Source organism: Geotrypetes seraphini, chromosome 11 (assembly GCF_902459505.1).
Source record: "Geotrypetes seraphini chromosome 11, aGeoSer1.1, whole genome shotgun sequence".
Lineage (NCBI taxonomy): Eukaryota > Metazoa > Chordata > Amphibia > Gymnophiona > Dermophiidae > Geotrypetes > Geotrypetes seraphini.
Genome location: NC_047094.1, coordinates 89,160,799 through 89,177,482, shown reverse-complemented (window position 1 = coordinate 89,177,482; position 16,684 = coordinate 89,160,799). Strand labels below are relative to the sequence as shown.

Genomic DNA, 16,684 nt, shown 5'->3' with positions numbered 1-16,684 from the left:
TCTTTAACTAAATTATCGCAAATGCTTTCTAAAGTACATGTCACTACTTCTTGGTTAGATACTTTTCCTTCTAATTGGTTGAAAATACTTGTATTTAATCAATTTGACCCCTACCACAGGTTATGTACCTGAAGTATGGAAATCTGCAGCTGTACATCCTGTTATTAAAAATTCAGCTTTACCAACCACTCAGCTTCCCAACCATCATCCCATATCTTATCTTTGTATTTCACAAAAAGTTGAATATGTGGTATTTGAATAGCTTGTGAAATTTGTTGAAGATACTTTAGTATTACATACATGTTAGAAAGGGCTTCAGAATGCCTATAGTACAGAGACTACTATAACAGTTCTGAACAGTGAACTGCATGCTTCACTAGAAGCTAGAAATATAATTCTTTTGGTCTCCCTTCTGTGGCTTTTGATTTGGTTGACCATGAACTTCTTATTAAACAACTTCAATCAACTGGAATTACAGGTTTGGTATTAAAATGGTTTGACTTGTTTTTGAAAAATAGAACATTTAAGGTTTTTATTTCATCTCTGTTTAAGTTGTGAAGACTTAGGGCTCAGTTATGCCTCCATTATTTTATTTAATATCTTTTTAGATCCACTATTGACCTTAATCCAAGAAAAGAATATTAAGGCATTTGTATATGCATATGACATCCTACTGATCTTTCCAGTTGCCCCACATAATATAGATTTAGTCCCTCTTCAAACTTGCATGTCTTTGTTGCAGATTGGTTGTCATCTAGTTATTAATGCGAAAACAAAAACAGAACAAAACCCAAAACCACTACCTGTTAGATTAGTGAAATGTTTTCTGCACCTACAGATCCTATTAAATTATTAGATGTTGATTTGATTCGAGTAAAGATATTTCGTTATCTAGGAATCCTTAGATTTTGACTTCATTCGCACATTAATTCATGCCTTTGTAATAGGATAGATTATTGTAATTCAATATACTGTGGAATCAATGCAGCTCTTTTATGTAGGTTACAGACATTACAAAATTCAGCAGTTAGGCTTCTTCTATTCAAGGCTAAATCATATAATCATATCACTCTTTGTTGATAAGTTTACACTGGTTGCCTATACATTATAGATCTAAATTTCAAATTCTTTGACTTTTAAAGCTCTACATTATGCAGCTCCATCATACTTGGCTGCTGAAACCATTTCATATACTCCAACACGTACATTACAGTCGATTGACTCGGAGACTGATGCTTCCTTCACCAAAAATGGCTCATTAAGAAACAACTCATAATTCTACTTTTCTCTTTTTATCTCTATCCTCATGCTTCATCATTTAGAATTTTGGTACAATCCCTTATACTGAGCCAACTTGATTACTGTAATATCGCTTATCTGGCAATTTCCCAGAAGAATATGCAGCGACTACAACTGGTGCAAAATGTGGCAGTCAAGCTGATTTTGGGGTTGAAGAAGTTCGATCATGTAACTCCTTCCTACCGACTCCTGCATTGGCTGCCGATGGAGGCATGTGTGAAGTTTAAGTTTGGATGTTTTTGCTTTAAGGTACTATTTGGTTTAGCCCCTAAATACATAACTGGTCTTTTCTCTTTCTCAACCAATAGACATAAGAGAAGCTCACACTTGAATTTTGTTTCTCCACCGGTTAGAGGATGTTAATTTAAAAGACAACATCAACATCTTTTCTCATATTAGGCAGAATTATGGGGTAAAGATCTAGAACACGTTCTGAGCTCCCCTGGGAGAACGGTATAAAAAATTAAATAAATAAATTACTTATGTTCACTAATACTTATGGGGAATTTAGGAAACACCTAAACACATATCCGTTCCTGAAGTACTTAGGTAGCTAATTTTTACAATCTTTCCTATAATAACTGATCTCTAGAGCTGTTAGTCACTAGTTTTTAACTTTGTTAGTTCTACTCAATTTGTAGCATTTTTAATCATTGTAAAACATAGAACTTCACGGTCCTGTGGTATATAAACTGTTATTATTATTATTATCCTCATGGAACAACCTTCCACAAGTTATTTGAGGTGAACTTTCATTTCTAAAATGTATGTATGTTGAAAATTCATTTTTAAAAAAAATCTGGCTTTTAATTTGATGCAATTTTTAGATCAGTGTCTTGCAAACTTTGTAAAGCCACAGCACACTAAACTGGTGGCTGCAGCTCTAGGGCATCCAGAAGTGCCCAAATGTCGACATGATGACATCACGCGCATGCATGAATGCCTTCCAAGCAAGGGCCCTGAGGCATCAATGGGGAGTGCTAGAAGGGAAGAGGCATGGAAAAGCGCTAAGGAGGACAGACACCGGCTTGACTGCCTACAGGATGTGTTTCTCGCCATGAGAGGCATGTCCTGTAGGCAGTCAGCCAGCGCTGATGCCTCTCCTCCTCCCCAGAATTTTGCCGCACACCTGGAATCTTGGGTGGCATATTAGTGTGCCATGGTACACAGTTTGAGATATACTGTTTTAGATTGTCAGTGGACATGAGAAGACTGCATTCAGGAGACCACAACAGAAAGAGGTTTGGGCGGTTTTTATCTTCAATATTTAGATTAGGTTTTTCTTATTGATAATGGCATTCTTTTCTTGTTTTAACTGATTTTATTGTGTTTTGTAAGCCGCATTGATCTGTTGTAAATTGCGGGATATCAAATTTTAATAAACATAATGCATAAACATAGGATTCTGTACTGTAGCTGTTGTCCTCCTATAGTCGTGAAATTTGCAGAAGAGTGTCACTCAAATCTCTCAACTTCTCCCCTTCACCAGTGGAGAATATCTCCCTCTTCAGTAGAAAGTGACTTGGTATCCATTACTATGGTAATTCCCACAGTAACAGGAAATGTTGCAAATTTTGCCAGATATTACCGCGGTAATGGTAGACCATTCTATGGTAGTGCCACAGGCACCCTCCCCATCCTACCTTTTAAAGGTCCCTAGTGGTCTAGTGGCTTCTTCAGAGAAAGGAAAGAGCCTAACGCCACCGTCGCTAGTCCGAAGATTTTCAAAATGGCTGGCGAGACTTTGTGAAGTCTCACAAGGATGCCCTATGATGTCTCATCAGCCATTCTGAAAATCTTTGAATTGGCGGTGGCTCTAGCAGCAGCAGGGGCAGGAAAGAGTTGGACTTTTTCCTGCTCCTGAAGAAGCCACTAGACCCCCCCAGGGATAATAAGGTAGGGCACAGGGGGTTGGGTTAGCTTTGGGGTTGCACCACGGGGTGGAGGGGGTAGGATGGTAGGGGAGGGAAGAGACAGATGGATGGCAGGCAAAGCAGGGAAGGATGATGAATTGCAGAGCAGATGAAGGGGGGCAGGGGTGTAGCAATGGACGGGTCTGCCCACCCACCCAGAAATGGAGAACTTTTCTACAATGGCATCAGGGAAGCAGGCTAGGTTCCATGGTCCCTGCACCTCTCTTCTATTCACTCTCTGGGTTCAACAGGCCAGAGTCAGCAGCAGCAATTTCTACAGGATGCCTGCTGCTAATCCAGAAGCTTTTCCTCTGCTGCTGTCATAGATTCTTTATTATGACAGGGCAGGGCGCAGCAGAGGAAAGGCTTCTAGGTTAGCGGCAGGCAGTCTGTAGCTATCATTCCTGCTGACTCTGACCCATTGACGCAGGCAGAGAGTGAAGAGAAGAAGATTCAAGAGCCCAGCCTGCTTCCACGATGCTAGCAAGAGAGAGTTAGCTGTAAGTGTGGTGTGGAAGGGATAGGAATGAAAGATGCTGCACGCAGGAGAACAGGAGGAGGATTATAAGACATTGGGTACAGGAGAAGAAGGGAGAGATACTACAAAGGGGTAGACAAGAAAGGGAAAATGTTACATATGGGGTAGAGGGGAGGGACAAGAGAAGGAGAAATGTTGGGGAATAGGGGCAGCATGGGGAGAGGGAGAAATGTTAAGTTATGGTAGAAGAGAGGAAGGGAGAGATATTTGACCCAGGGCACAAAAGAGGGGGAGAGAGATGGTAGATAGTGGAAGAGAGGCAGAGATGTTGGATATGGCAGAGAAAGAAAGAGAATGCTGCATGGGGGAAGGGAGAAGAGAGATGTCGGACCAAGGGTGCAAGGGAGGGAGAGGGAGAGAGAGATGTTGAACATGGGGATGTACGAGAGGGAGGGAGAATGATACAACAGGTGTTAACATTTAATGTAATGATTGCAATATGTCAGTTTTTGAAATTTATATCTACGATCTTTATATTTTGCAAAGTACAGGGGAATATCACTTTTTCTCTTTCGCTGGTGTTGCATTGTGGCTTCTTAGGGATTCAATTTAATATTTTTCTGTGTTTGTATTTTTAATTTGTGGTTTTTCTATACTGTGTGAGGGGATCTCACAATTATCCTATTTAGAACTGACACACAATGCAACCTGAATCATTTTATCTTATTTGAACTGGCTAAATCATAATTTGTTTCAGCTGCATGAGTTGTATGAAGATGGATTTGTGGACAGCATTTACTGAATATTCCCCTTCAAGTCCAATTGTGAATGTTGAAAGTTATTGGGATGCACGTTCTGATTTAGACTTGGTTTTATTGTGAGCCACTGCTGTTACTCAAAAGATCTGAAATTTGAATATTCTTTTTTTCTCTGTCATCAAACTTAAGTCATCACATAATGAACAATTTATGCTTAGAGGTCTTCTGAAATTATAGCCTGGGTCAAATCTTGTTCAAAAACCTGTTAAGTTATCTCACTCAGACAATTACGTAGGTGTTTTCAAAGCTGAGAAAAGACATGACATGTTTCTCTTGTTGATAACTTTCAACCCATTTCTTCATATAAATTTGTAAAATGCATTCTCGCCAATGTGTTTTAGGTCTCTGCATATTGGAATACTGACCATTGAGCAGGTGATGAAATATGTGGGGGAAAAAATGTGATATCAAAAAACTACTGCATTCCAAAAGTGAACACATCTCATTTATGAAATGTGAAGGCCAAAAACGATGTGTGGCTCCATTATGAAAAGATCAACACTGATGGCAAATTTTGCTATTACATGCGAAGTGGAAGTCATGGGATGGCACAAGTGGTCAAAAAGCTCATCGGAGTCATGCCACATACAAAACACGTACAAAAAGAACAAGATCGCAGGGTTACAGACCATTACTTCAATGCTAGGCTTTCAAAATGTAGCAGATCGACTGAAGCCTTCCACTTCAGCTAAGAATGCTATTGTTGATGCCTGTGCTGAAATGTGCCCAAAGATATTAGGCCATTCATCATTATCAAAGGCACAGGTTTTAAAGCTTTGGCATCAAAGTTGATTTCACTAAGGGTGAAATAAGGAAATGTGCCAATTGATGATGTACTTCCCAGCGCTCAAACTGTGTCTTGTTATTTATCCTTCTTGGCTGACAATGAGAGAATTAAGCTAAAGACGCAACAGTCTGAATTCAGCAGATTGGCAGTGATAACAAATTTGTGGACCAATGGATTGACAAATACCAGCTACAGTACTGTAACTGTACATTATGTAAATTCAAACTAGGAACTTTCAGCAAACATCTTGGCTACAAAATACATGGATGAAGCAAAAATGGCTGACATTGTCAGGTCAGTTGTACATAAAATACTGAGTGATTTTTATGTGGGTCATCAAAACAACTGTTTTGTTACAAATAATGGAGCAAATGCAAAGGCTGCAGTTTACAACCAGGTCTGGCTCCCATGTACTAGGCACAATATCAATTTGGTTGTCTCTCATATATTGGATCCTGAACACATTGCAGATAGTTCACCATTTCAACCAGTAACTGAGCTGATTACAACTTGCAAAGAAACTCGCTAAGGTTAAGCGTACCTGTATACAACACAAATTGGAAACAACATTAAAGCAGGTTGTTTCTACCAGATGGAACAGCACACTAACAATGCTAAAATCAGTCTTAGGCAATCTGGAACACTTGACGTTACTAGTTGACAGTGCAAAAAAGCACAGTTACTTACCGTAACAGGTGTTATCCAGGGACAGCAGGCAGATATTCTTAACACATGGGTGACGTCACCGACGGAGCCCTTGGTACGGACCTTTTTAACTAGAAGTTTCTAGTTGGCCGCACCGCGCGTGCGCGAGTGCCTTCCCGCCCGACGGAGGAGTGCGTGGTCCCCAGTTAGGATAAGCCAGCTAAGAAGCCAACCCGGGGAGGTGGGTGGGATGTAAGAATATCTGCCTGCTGTCCCTGGATAACACCTGTTACGGTAAGTAACTGTGCTTTATCCCAGGACAAGCAGGCAGCATATTCTTAACACATGGGTGACCTCCAAGCTAACAAAGAGGGAGGTGGGATGGTTGGCCATTAGGAAAATAAATTTTGTAACACAGATTGGCCGAAGTGTCCATCCCGTCTGGAGAACGCATCCAGACAGTAGTGAGTAGTGAACGTGTGAACTGAGGACCAAGTGGCCGCCTTGCAGATTTCCTCGATGGGCGTGGAACGGAGGAAAGCTACAGAAGCAGCCATAGCTCGGACTCTGTGGGCCGTGACAGTTCCTTCCAGTGAGAGACCGGCCCGAGCATAGCAGAAAGCAATACAGGCAGCAAGCCAATTTGAAAGTGTCCGTTTGGAGACAGGACGACCCAAACGGTTGGGATCGAAAGACAAAAATAGCTGAGGGGATGTTCGTTGAGCTCTGGTACGATCAAGGTAGTAAGCAAGGGCACGCTTACAATCCAGCGTGTGCAACGCCTGTTCCCCAGGATGCGAGTGAGGCTTAGGGAAGAAGACGGGCAACACAATGGACTGGTTGAGGTGAAAAGCCGAGACCACCTTGGGAAGGAATTTAGGGTGGGTACGTAGAACAACCTTGTCATGGTGAAAAACAGTGAATGGTGGGTCAGCAACCAGTGCATGCAGTTCGCTAACCCTCCTGGCAGAGGTGATGGCAATTAGGAAAAGCACCTTCCAGGTAAGAAGCCTGAGCGAAGTAGTGGCAAGAGGCTCAAACGGAGGTTTCATGAGTGCTGAGAGAACCACATTGAGGTCCCAGACGACAGGAGGAGGCTTGAGAGGCGGTTTGATATTGAAGAGACCTCTCATAAATCTGGAAACCAGAGGATGAGCCGTGAGGGGTTTTCCGAGAATAGGCTCATGAAACGCAGTGATGGCACTGAGGTGGACTCTGATGGAGGTAGTTTTGAGGCCAGCATTGGACAGCGAGAGCAAATATTCCAATACAGTTTCCACCGCTAAGGAGGTGGGTTCCTGATGATGCCGGAGACACCACGAGGAGAATCTGGTCCATTTCTGATGGTAACATTGGAGGGTGGCCGGCTTCCTGGAGGCATCCAAGATGAGGCGGACCGGCTGAGATAGGTTCTCTGGAGAGGTCAGCCCGAGAGAAACCAAGCTGTCAGGTGGAGCGAAGACAGATTGGGATGCAGTAGAGACTGATGCTGCTGCGTAAGTAGAGTAGGAAACACAGGAAGGAGAATGGGTTCCCTGGAGCTGAGTTGGAGCAGGAGTGAGAACCAGTGTTGGCGAGGCCACCGAGGTGCGATAAGAATCATGGTGGCGTTGTCCTTGCGGAGTTTGGACAAGGTCCGCAACATCAGAGGAAGTGGAGGGAAGGCATACAGGAACCGATCCCTCCAGTCGAGCAGGAATGCATCCGGAGCCAGACGGTGAGGAGAGAAGAGTCTGGAACAGAATTGGGGCAGCTGATGGTTGTGAGGTGCTGCAAAGAGGTCCACCTGCGGAGTGCCCCATCGAGCAAAGATGGAGAGCAGAGTCGGAGGGTCCAACGTCCACTCGTGAGGTTGAAGGATGCGGCTGAGATTGTCGGCCAGAGAGTTCTGTTCGCCCTGGATATAGACCGCCCTGAGAAAGAGATTGCGGTCCGTGGCCCAGGTCCAGATGCGCAGAGCCTCCAAACAAAGGGGGCGAGATCCGGTGCCGCCTTGCTTGTTTATGTAGTACATGGCGACTTGATTGTCTGTGCACAGGAGGAGGACTTGAGGGCAGAGAAGATGTTGGAAAGCCTTGAGGGCATAGAACATGGCTCTGAGTTCCAGGAAATTTATGTGATGACGACGCTCCTGTGGGGTCCAAAGTCCCTGGGTGCGTAGATCTCCTAGGTGAGCTCCCCACGCGTAGGGGGACGCATCTGTGGTGATGATCATAGAGTGGGGGGGCAGATGAAAAAGTAGACCCCTGGAAAGATTTGAGGAGTTCAACCACCATTGGAGAGATTGCTGAAGAGATGATGTCACAGAGATGGGATGAGAAAGAAGATCCGTAGTCTGTGACTATTGGTTGGTGAGAGTCCACTGAGGCGTACGAAGGTGGAGACGTGCCAGAGGAAGGACATGCACCGTCGAGGCCATGTGACCCAGGAGGACCATCATCTGTCGGGCAGGAATGGAGGGATGCATGAGTACCTGACGGCAGAGATGGAGCAGGGTCCGCTGGCGATCGGAGGGGAGAAAGGCCCTCATCAGCGTGGTGTCCAGAACTGCTCCAATGAATTGAAGTCGCTGGGTGGGAAGCAGATGCGACTTGGGGTAGTTGATCTCGAACCCCAGGAGGTGGAGGAGAGAGATGGTGTGATGAGTAGCTTGTAGCACGAGTTGAGATGAAGGTGCTTTCACCAACCAATCGTCCAAGTAGGGGAACACCTGGAGGTTGTGAGACCTGAGGAAGGCCGCCACCACTATAAGGCACTTGGTGAAGACTCTGGGGGAGGAAGCGAGGCCAAACGGTAGCACTTTGTACTGATAGTGGTGGTGTAGCACCTGGAACCGCAGGTAGCGGCGAGAATTCTGATTGATGGAGATGTGAGTGTAGGCCTCTTTGAGGTCCAGGGAACATAGCCAGTCGTGTTGAGAAAGAAGAGGGTAAAGCGTGGCAAGGGAGAGCATTCTGAACTTTTCCTTGACCAGACACTTGTTGAGGTCCCTTAGATCGAGAATGGGACGGAGGTCTCCCGTCTTTTTGGGAACCAGGAAGTAGCGGGAGTAGAATCCCTGACCCCTTTGATCTGGAGGTACTTCTTCGATGGCATTGAGAAGGAGGAGGGATTGAACCTCCCTCAGGAGGAGGGGGGCTTGAGATGAGTGTGAAGCAGACTCTACGGGAAGGTTGTCCCACAAACTGAGTGAGTGGGCAAAAAAATGGCAGATGAGCTTCAATGTGGAGAAATGTAAGGTCTTGCACATAGGGAAGGGGAACTACATGTACAGCTATACGATGGGAGGGAGGGTACTCGGGGAAGGAAGCCAAGAAAAAGATCTGGGGGTATTGGTGGATAACACAATGAAGCAGGCGGCGCAATGTGCAGCGGCCTCAAAAAAAGCGAACAGAATGCTGGGCATTATCAAAAAAGGTATCACTACCAGAACAAAAGAAGTTATCCTGCCACTGTATCGAGCAATGGTGCGCCCACATCTGGAATACTGCGTCCAATACTGGTCACCATACCTCAAGAAGGACATGGCAATACTCGAGAGGGTCCAGAGGAGGGCAACGAGGATGATAAAGGGTATGGAGAACCTTTCATATGCCGAACGGTTAGACAGGCTGGGGCTCTTTACCCTGGAGAAGCGGAGACTGAGAGGGGACATGATAGAAACTTATAAAATCATGAAAGGCATAGAGAAGGTGGAGAGGGACAGATTCTTTAGACTAGCAGGGACAACTAAAACAAGAGGTCATTCAGAAAAACTGAGAGGAGACAGATTCATAACGAATGCAAGGAAGTTCTTCTTCACTCAGAGGGTGGTGGACACCTGGAACGCGCTTCCCGGAGAGGTGATAGGACAGAGTACAATTCTGGGGTTCAAAAAGGGACTGGATGACTTCCTGGAAGCGAAAGGGATAACAGGGTACAGATAGAGATTTACCTTACAGGACATTGAGTGAACAGGGTATGGGTATTTTAAGTTAGGTAGGGAACACTTTCAGGTCATGGACCTGGGGGGCCGCCGCGGGAGCGGACTGCCGGGCGCGATGGACCCCTGGTCTGACCCGGCAGAGGCAACGCTTATGTTCTTATGTTCTTAAGAGTCTGGAAGTTGAGAGAGTAGCCGTGGCGGATGATGTTGAGGACCCACTGGTCCGACGTGATGACTTCCCAACGGCTGGAGAAAATGGTGAGACGACCCCCGATAGGCTGTGGAAGAGGCAGCGAGGGTGGATGACTGGCTATGCCCTGGAGAGAAGAGTCAAAAGGGCTGAGATTGTTTAGCAGGCTGAGGAGGCTTAGAGGGTTGAGTGGCCTGAGATCGAGCCTGGGCATGGTGCTGCTGTTGACGGGGTCGCCGAGATTGTTGGGGAGGCGGATTGAGTGGCCTGGCTGAGAACCTCCGCTGGTAAGATGATTGAGGCCGATAGGGTCGGGCAGGCGGAGCCTTCTTTTTCGGCTTGATCAGGGTGTCCCACCTGGTCTCATGGGCCGAGAGTTTCTGGGTGGTGGAATCCAGTGACTCTCCAAAGAGTTCATCCCCGAGACAGGGGGCGTTGGCCAAACGATCCTGGTGGTTGATGTCCAGGTCGGAGACTCTGAGCCAGGCTAAGCGACGCATGGCTACGGCCATGGCAGAGGCCCGAGAGGTGAGCTCGAAGGAGTCGTATATTGAGCGGACCATATATTTGCGCATTTGGAGAAGGCCAGAGATATGTTGTTGGAATAGCGGGACCTTGCGCTCAGGAAGGTACTTCTGGAGGGCAGACAGTTGTTGGACCAAGTGTTTCAGATAGAAAGAAAAATGGAAGGAATAGTTGTTTGCCCTGTTGGCAAGCATGGCATTCTGGTAAAGCCTCTTGCCAAACTTGTACATGGTCTTACCTTCTCTGCCAGGAGGGGTAGAGGCATAGACACTGGAGCCCTGAGTCTTTTTTAAGGTGGATTCCACCAGAAGGGACTCATGGGGCAATTGAGATTTGTCGAATCCAGGAATAGGGATGACACGGTAAAGGTTGTCCAGTTTACGGGGGGCTCCCGGTACCGTGAGGGGATTTTCCAAGTTTTTGTAGAATGTTTCCCGTAGGATGTCATGCACGGGAAGCTTGAGGAACTCCTTGGGAGGTTGCTCAAAGTCTAAAGCCTCTAGAAAGGCTTGAGACTTTTTTGAGTCAGATTCTAGGGGAAGGGACAGGGCAGCAGACATTTCTCTCAGAAATTTAGAAAATGAGGACTGCTCTGGTTTAGAGGTGGCATCGGGTGCCGATGGTTCCTCATCAGATGAGGAGGGATCCTCCTCGGTACCGAGAGGAGTTTCCTCCCATAAGTCAGGGTCCCTGACCTCTGGTGCATGTCGAGACACCGGGGTGGAGGGCGCGGTATGGCGAGTCTTGGACAAAGACTTTCCAGAGCGCACCGAAACGGTGCCAGGGGAGGACGACCGGCGTCGATCTCGGTCCCGAGAAGAATGCCGTACCGCCTGGTGCCGAGGAGGATCCAATGTGGCCTGAGAATGAACCACCGGATCGCCATGAAGTTGTTGGGCCGAAAGGATCGGCATGGAGGTGTTCACCGGTACCGAAGGGGTGGACACCGGGGGCTCGGTACGGGGCTCGGGCCGGTCTGGTACCGGAAGGAGCGGTGCCAGGATAGTGGGCAACAGTTGTTCAAGTTGTTTCTTCAACTGCTCCTGGAGTTGAGCCTTTAAGATGGCCGAGATACGGTCATCTAGGGGTGGCATCGGAACCGCTTTCTTTTTCTTCGGTTCCTTGGATGCCGCTCCACGCCCCGGCGATGAGGAGGCCGATGACAAGGCACTCACCGAGATCGGGGCGGAGCGTTTGCGGGACCGGTGCGATGCCGGTAGGGACGGTGTCGCCACCGTAGCTGGAGGGCGCTCGAGGGAAGAGGAAGGCTTCTTAGCCGGCTTACCTGGCGCCAGCGACGCCGATGTGGGGTCGGTCGGTGTCGAGGTCGACGGTGCCGATTTTTGAGGTACCGCCGTTGAAGGTGAGGAGTCCATCGCCGACTCGGTGCCGAAGAGAAGAGTTTGTTGAATTCTTCGGTTTTTAAGGGTTCTCTTTTGAAGAGTGGCACAGCGGGTGCAGGAGTCCGCCCGATGCTCCGGACCCAGACACTGCAAACACCAATTGTGTGGGTCAGTTATGGAGATCGGGCGTGCACACCGCTGGCACTTCTTAAAACCGACCTGCGGGGGCATGAAGGGGAAGATAGCCTCCGCAAAATCGAAGCCCGAGGCCTGTATACTGGCAACAGGCCCCGCCGGGGCAAAAACGAAAGAAAAAAGGGAAAAAGCAAAGTTTTTTTTTTTTTTTTTTGCAAATCAAAGAAAAATAAACCCGAAGGTAAAGAGAGAAAAAATAAGGAAAAAAGCGCGAGCGGGAAGGCAAAAAAGTGGTTTCAACGGCCGTTGAAAAAACACACGCGTCTTCTTCGCTCCGCGGAAACGAAGAAACTGGGGACCACGCACTCCTCCGTCGGGCGGGAAGGCACTCGCGCACGCGCGGTGCGGCCAACTAGAAACTTCTAGTTAAAAAGGTCCGTACCGAGGGCTCCGTCGGTGACGTCACCCATGTGTTAAGAATATGCTGCCTGCTTGTCCTGGGATAAACTAGTTGACAGTGCAAAAAACCACACACTCACCAAACTTCTCTTGGAGGACCTTCTTTCAGATGTAATTAAGACACTTGCACCATTTGAAGATGCAACAAGACTCGTTTCACCTGATCAGACACCAACACTGCATCTAGCACTTGCTGTTCGTGTGAAGTAGGCCAAATGACTTAATTCTTGGTGATGAAGTTGAACCAATTTGACATCTTAAACTGCAGCATTTTATTGACAACCATTTCCCTTTGCATGAACTTCATTATATGGTTCCCTGTTTAAAGTGTAATACTAGCCTCATGCAACCTGAAAAGCGAAAGGCTGCTTTTGAGGGCATCCATATGTTGCTCTCAGACATTCCTGATCATCCTGTGACTGATTTGATGGATAACTCCTCAACTGCTGATGAAGTTGGATCATCTCCTTCCAAAAAACTGAAGTCAAATGCTGATTTTCTTAGTGACTAGTTTGTTGCTTCTGTGGAAACTGAGCCTGATGAATTGGACTTGTATCTGGCTTCCATAGATTCTTCAGATGGCTTGTTAAGCTATTGGCATATGAGGTGATTCTGAGGGGTATGCCCTTTGATAAGACATCGCCCTGGAGCCACCAACATAAGCTGTGTTGTGCCTCCCATAACCAGAGGAGCTGCATCTGTAGAGAATGCCTTTACAGGGACCACCTAGAGAGGAGGGAATCCTGGAGTAGACACATATGTGCGTTTGCCCAGGAAACAAGTTCCAGAGATGTTGGACAAAACTTTCATCTTTTGCCAAAATTATCTTGGCTGTTCCAGCCACAGAAACATCTGAATGCATCCTCTCATTTGCTGTTCATACAACTGAAGACTCAAAAATGTAGACAGTGGATGATTTACTTTTGTTCACAGATTGAAAACATGAACAGGTAATTTACTATAATATGATTCATCGGGCTCTTTAGTTTTCTTTGAGAAGGGGAATTCCACAAGTTAGCTAGAGAGGCCATGTGAAAATTTGAAAAACCCAGCATGTTGTACTTTTATTGATGTTCTGTCAATCAAAATAAAAATTAGAAAAAAAACCAGGCTTAAAATGTATATTTACAATGTCTTAGACCTATAAAATTGCATAAAATCATCTTTCTGCTTTGAGCGGGGAGATGTGGGAAGGACAATTTAGAATGCGGGAACGGGGATGAAAAATGTGCTTCACTGAAGGGACAGTGAGGGGATGGGGACGAATCATTGTCCCCGCGTCACTTCAGTTAGTAAAAAAGCAAGTGAACTCCACTGAAACAGAAATAAAGAGGAGAGCCATCTGTTCTGCTCTGTAAATCATGAAAACAGCACAATGATTAACAATAATTAACATGAACTCGAACATAGGGATATTCAGGAATCAACCAATGTGCAATGAACACTATCCTATAAAACCTCAAAGGATAAAAGAAATCTGTAATATCTATTGTATTTTTTTCTCATCCAATTAACAGGAAAAGGCAACATGTGATGGACACCAGCAATTTTCGAGGCAGCAACACGTAAATCAGAAGTCTGCACAGGGTGAGCCATACAGAATCCTATGACTTCTAACAGAGAAAAGATTACCGAGGTAAGAACCTAATCTTCCATTCTTTTGCAAAGACATAGGATTCTGTACTGAAGCTGACATACAAAAGCAATACCATACTTCTAGAGAGGGACAGATGAGTCTGCCACAGCATCAAGGACCCAAAAGCAGCATACTCTCAGACCACCAAATCCACTTTGTAGAACCTTTGATATCACTAGTGTTTAAGCCCGTTACATTAACGGGTGCTAGAGTACATGTCTGTCTGGTTTTTTTTTATTTGTGTCTCTCTCCTTGGATGCGGTCTGTCTGTCATTCTTTCTGTCTGTCTCTCCCTGGCCCCGTGTCTGTCTATCTTTATTTCTAACTCTTATCCTCTTCCCTCAATCCTGCATGTGCCCTTTTTTCTTTCTCTTCCCCACTTCCTTCCAACGTCTGCTCCCCCTGTCCCTCAGACTTCCATTCAGTGTCTGTCTCTCTCTCTCTACCCCTTCTATCTACTGTTCACCCTCTGTCTTGCCCCTTCCATTCACTGCCCTCTCTTCTCTATCCATCCAGTATCCGCCCTCTCTCTCTCTGTTCCATATGGCATCTCTTCCTTCCTTTTCCCTTGGTCTGGCATACATTCCTCCTTCCCTCCATGCCCTGCCATCTCTTCTTCCCTCCAAGCCATTCTCTTCCCCTCTGCTCCCTTTCCTCCTTGAACTTCATCGGGCAGCAGCAGCAGCATTCACAATTCATTGCTGTTGCCGGCTTTAGGTCTTCCTCTCTGTCGGGTCGTCTTCCTGAAACAGAAAGTAGGCAGGACCCGTCAGACAGGAAGGCCTGAAGCCGGCAACAGCAGCGAATTGTAAACGCTGCTGCTGCCCGAAAAAGCCAGGCCTTGAAAAACCCGAGGCAGACCGCTTCTCTTCCCTCCCAGCCCAACCCCCGCTGACTCGGCTCCCTTACCCTTACCCTACGTCGCGGAAGCGTGAAGACTGAACGCCGGCAATCGGGGTGGCGAGGACGCGGCTCAGGAGACTGAGGTGTTGGCGTGTGGCGGCGCTCCACGAAGCCCTCCTCCCGGCAGCCGCTGCCAGCACCAATCGGGACCAAGCTTGCCTGCGCTTCCTCCAGCGGTTGGTGAATGAGAGCGGGAGGAGGGGAGTGGCTAGAGTGATCCCTGCCTCCGTGTTCTAAAATGGAACGCGGCCACGGATCAGAAATCACAGCGGCAGGGATCACGAAATTTCTAGAGTGCATGCATGTCTAGGGTTTTATTATATATGATCAGGTGGAACAGCCCGGGATTCCACCCAAGAAAAAGCAACACTTCTAGCTGAATGAGCAGAGGTGGCAGTTTTCCGCAGGCAATACATGAATAAATTGTCATGTGAATCCACCAGGCAAATCGAAGACTTAAGAGGCTGGCTTACCTCGCCTTGATTAGCTGATCAGCACAAAAAGATGGATCGGAGAAATGGGAATCATTGGCCCTCTCCAGGTAGTAAAAAAGGATTCTTCACATCCTCTGCAAAATTCTGTCCTACCTGGTTGAACCTGCAGGGTGAAAAAGCATACAAATGATTTTCTTCATTGACGTGAAAGGCTGAGAGCATTTTTGGTAGGTAGGAAGGTAACGTTCAGCTCCCCCTCCCAAGAAGCAAGAGACGTCTGGAAGAGACGTTAATGACTGCTTACCCCCTTGAGCTCGAAAGTCTGAGAAGCTTGCTACCTGTACTTTGAGGGATGCAACCGTTAGGCTTTTTTCTAGTCCGGCTTGCAAATGTCAGGATCACTGGAACTGGTGCCTGACAATGCATTAACTGCTCCTTGGTGCATCAAAGCTGAAAGGACAAATATCAAAGGCTTCTGGGCTCTAAGGAGAGTTGCAATAACTACTTCAGAATAACCCTTATGAGTTAGGGCCATGCCCTCAAGAGTCATGCAATAAGACCAAAGTGCTCTGGATTCTCCATGGGAACTGGGCCTTGACTGAGGAGTACCGGATGAACTGGCAGCTTGAGACATCTGTCTCTTTGCTGTCGCACCAGATCCACATACCAAGGCCAGCAATGTCAGTCCAGGGCCACCAGTATCACTAAAACCTGATGATTAGTGACTCTGCGGATGATCTGGTCTACCATGGGCCACAGTGCGAACACAGAAGAGATTATCTGGGCCAGGAATGGAACAAGGCGCCCAGCACTGCGCTTCCCAGTTTGGCTCTTCAACTATAAAAGCAAATCTGCTTTTGCATTCTTGGCCGAGGCCATGAGATCCATTTCTGGTCTCCTCCAGTGTCATATGAGGCTGAAAGTTCTCTGAGACAGGGACCACTCTCCTGGATCCAGAGTCTTCCTGCTTAAGAAATCAGCCTGGACATTCTCTACACCTGCCACATAGGCTGCTGAGGGCACCTATAAGTGATCTTCTGCCCACTTGAACAACATCTGAGCCTTCAGGGGCAAAGGGGAGCCTCCTTGTCTGCTCACATAAGCTATTGCGGTGGCATTATTGGAGAATATCTTGACTGCCTTTCCTATTAGGATAGTCCTCAATGCTTTCAGTGTCAAACAAATGGCTCTAGG

The 16,684-nt window shown here is 46.6% G+C and overlaps 1 protein-coding gene across 6 annotated transcripts in view; it reads right to left on the bottom strand.

Annotated features, from left to right (window-relative positions):
• The window catches only part of DIDO1 (death inducer-obliterator 1), a 679,850-nt gene that overhangs the window by 413,427 nt on the left and 249,739 nt on the right, over positions 1-16,684 (bottom strand). The gene's annotated exons all lie outside the window — the stretch shown is intronic.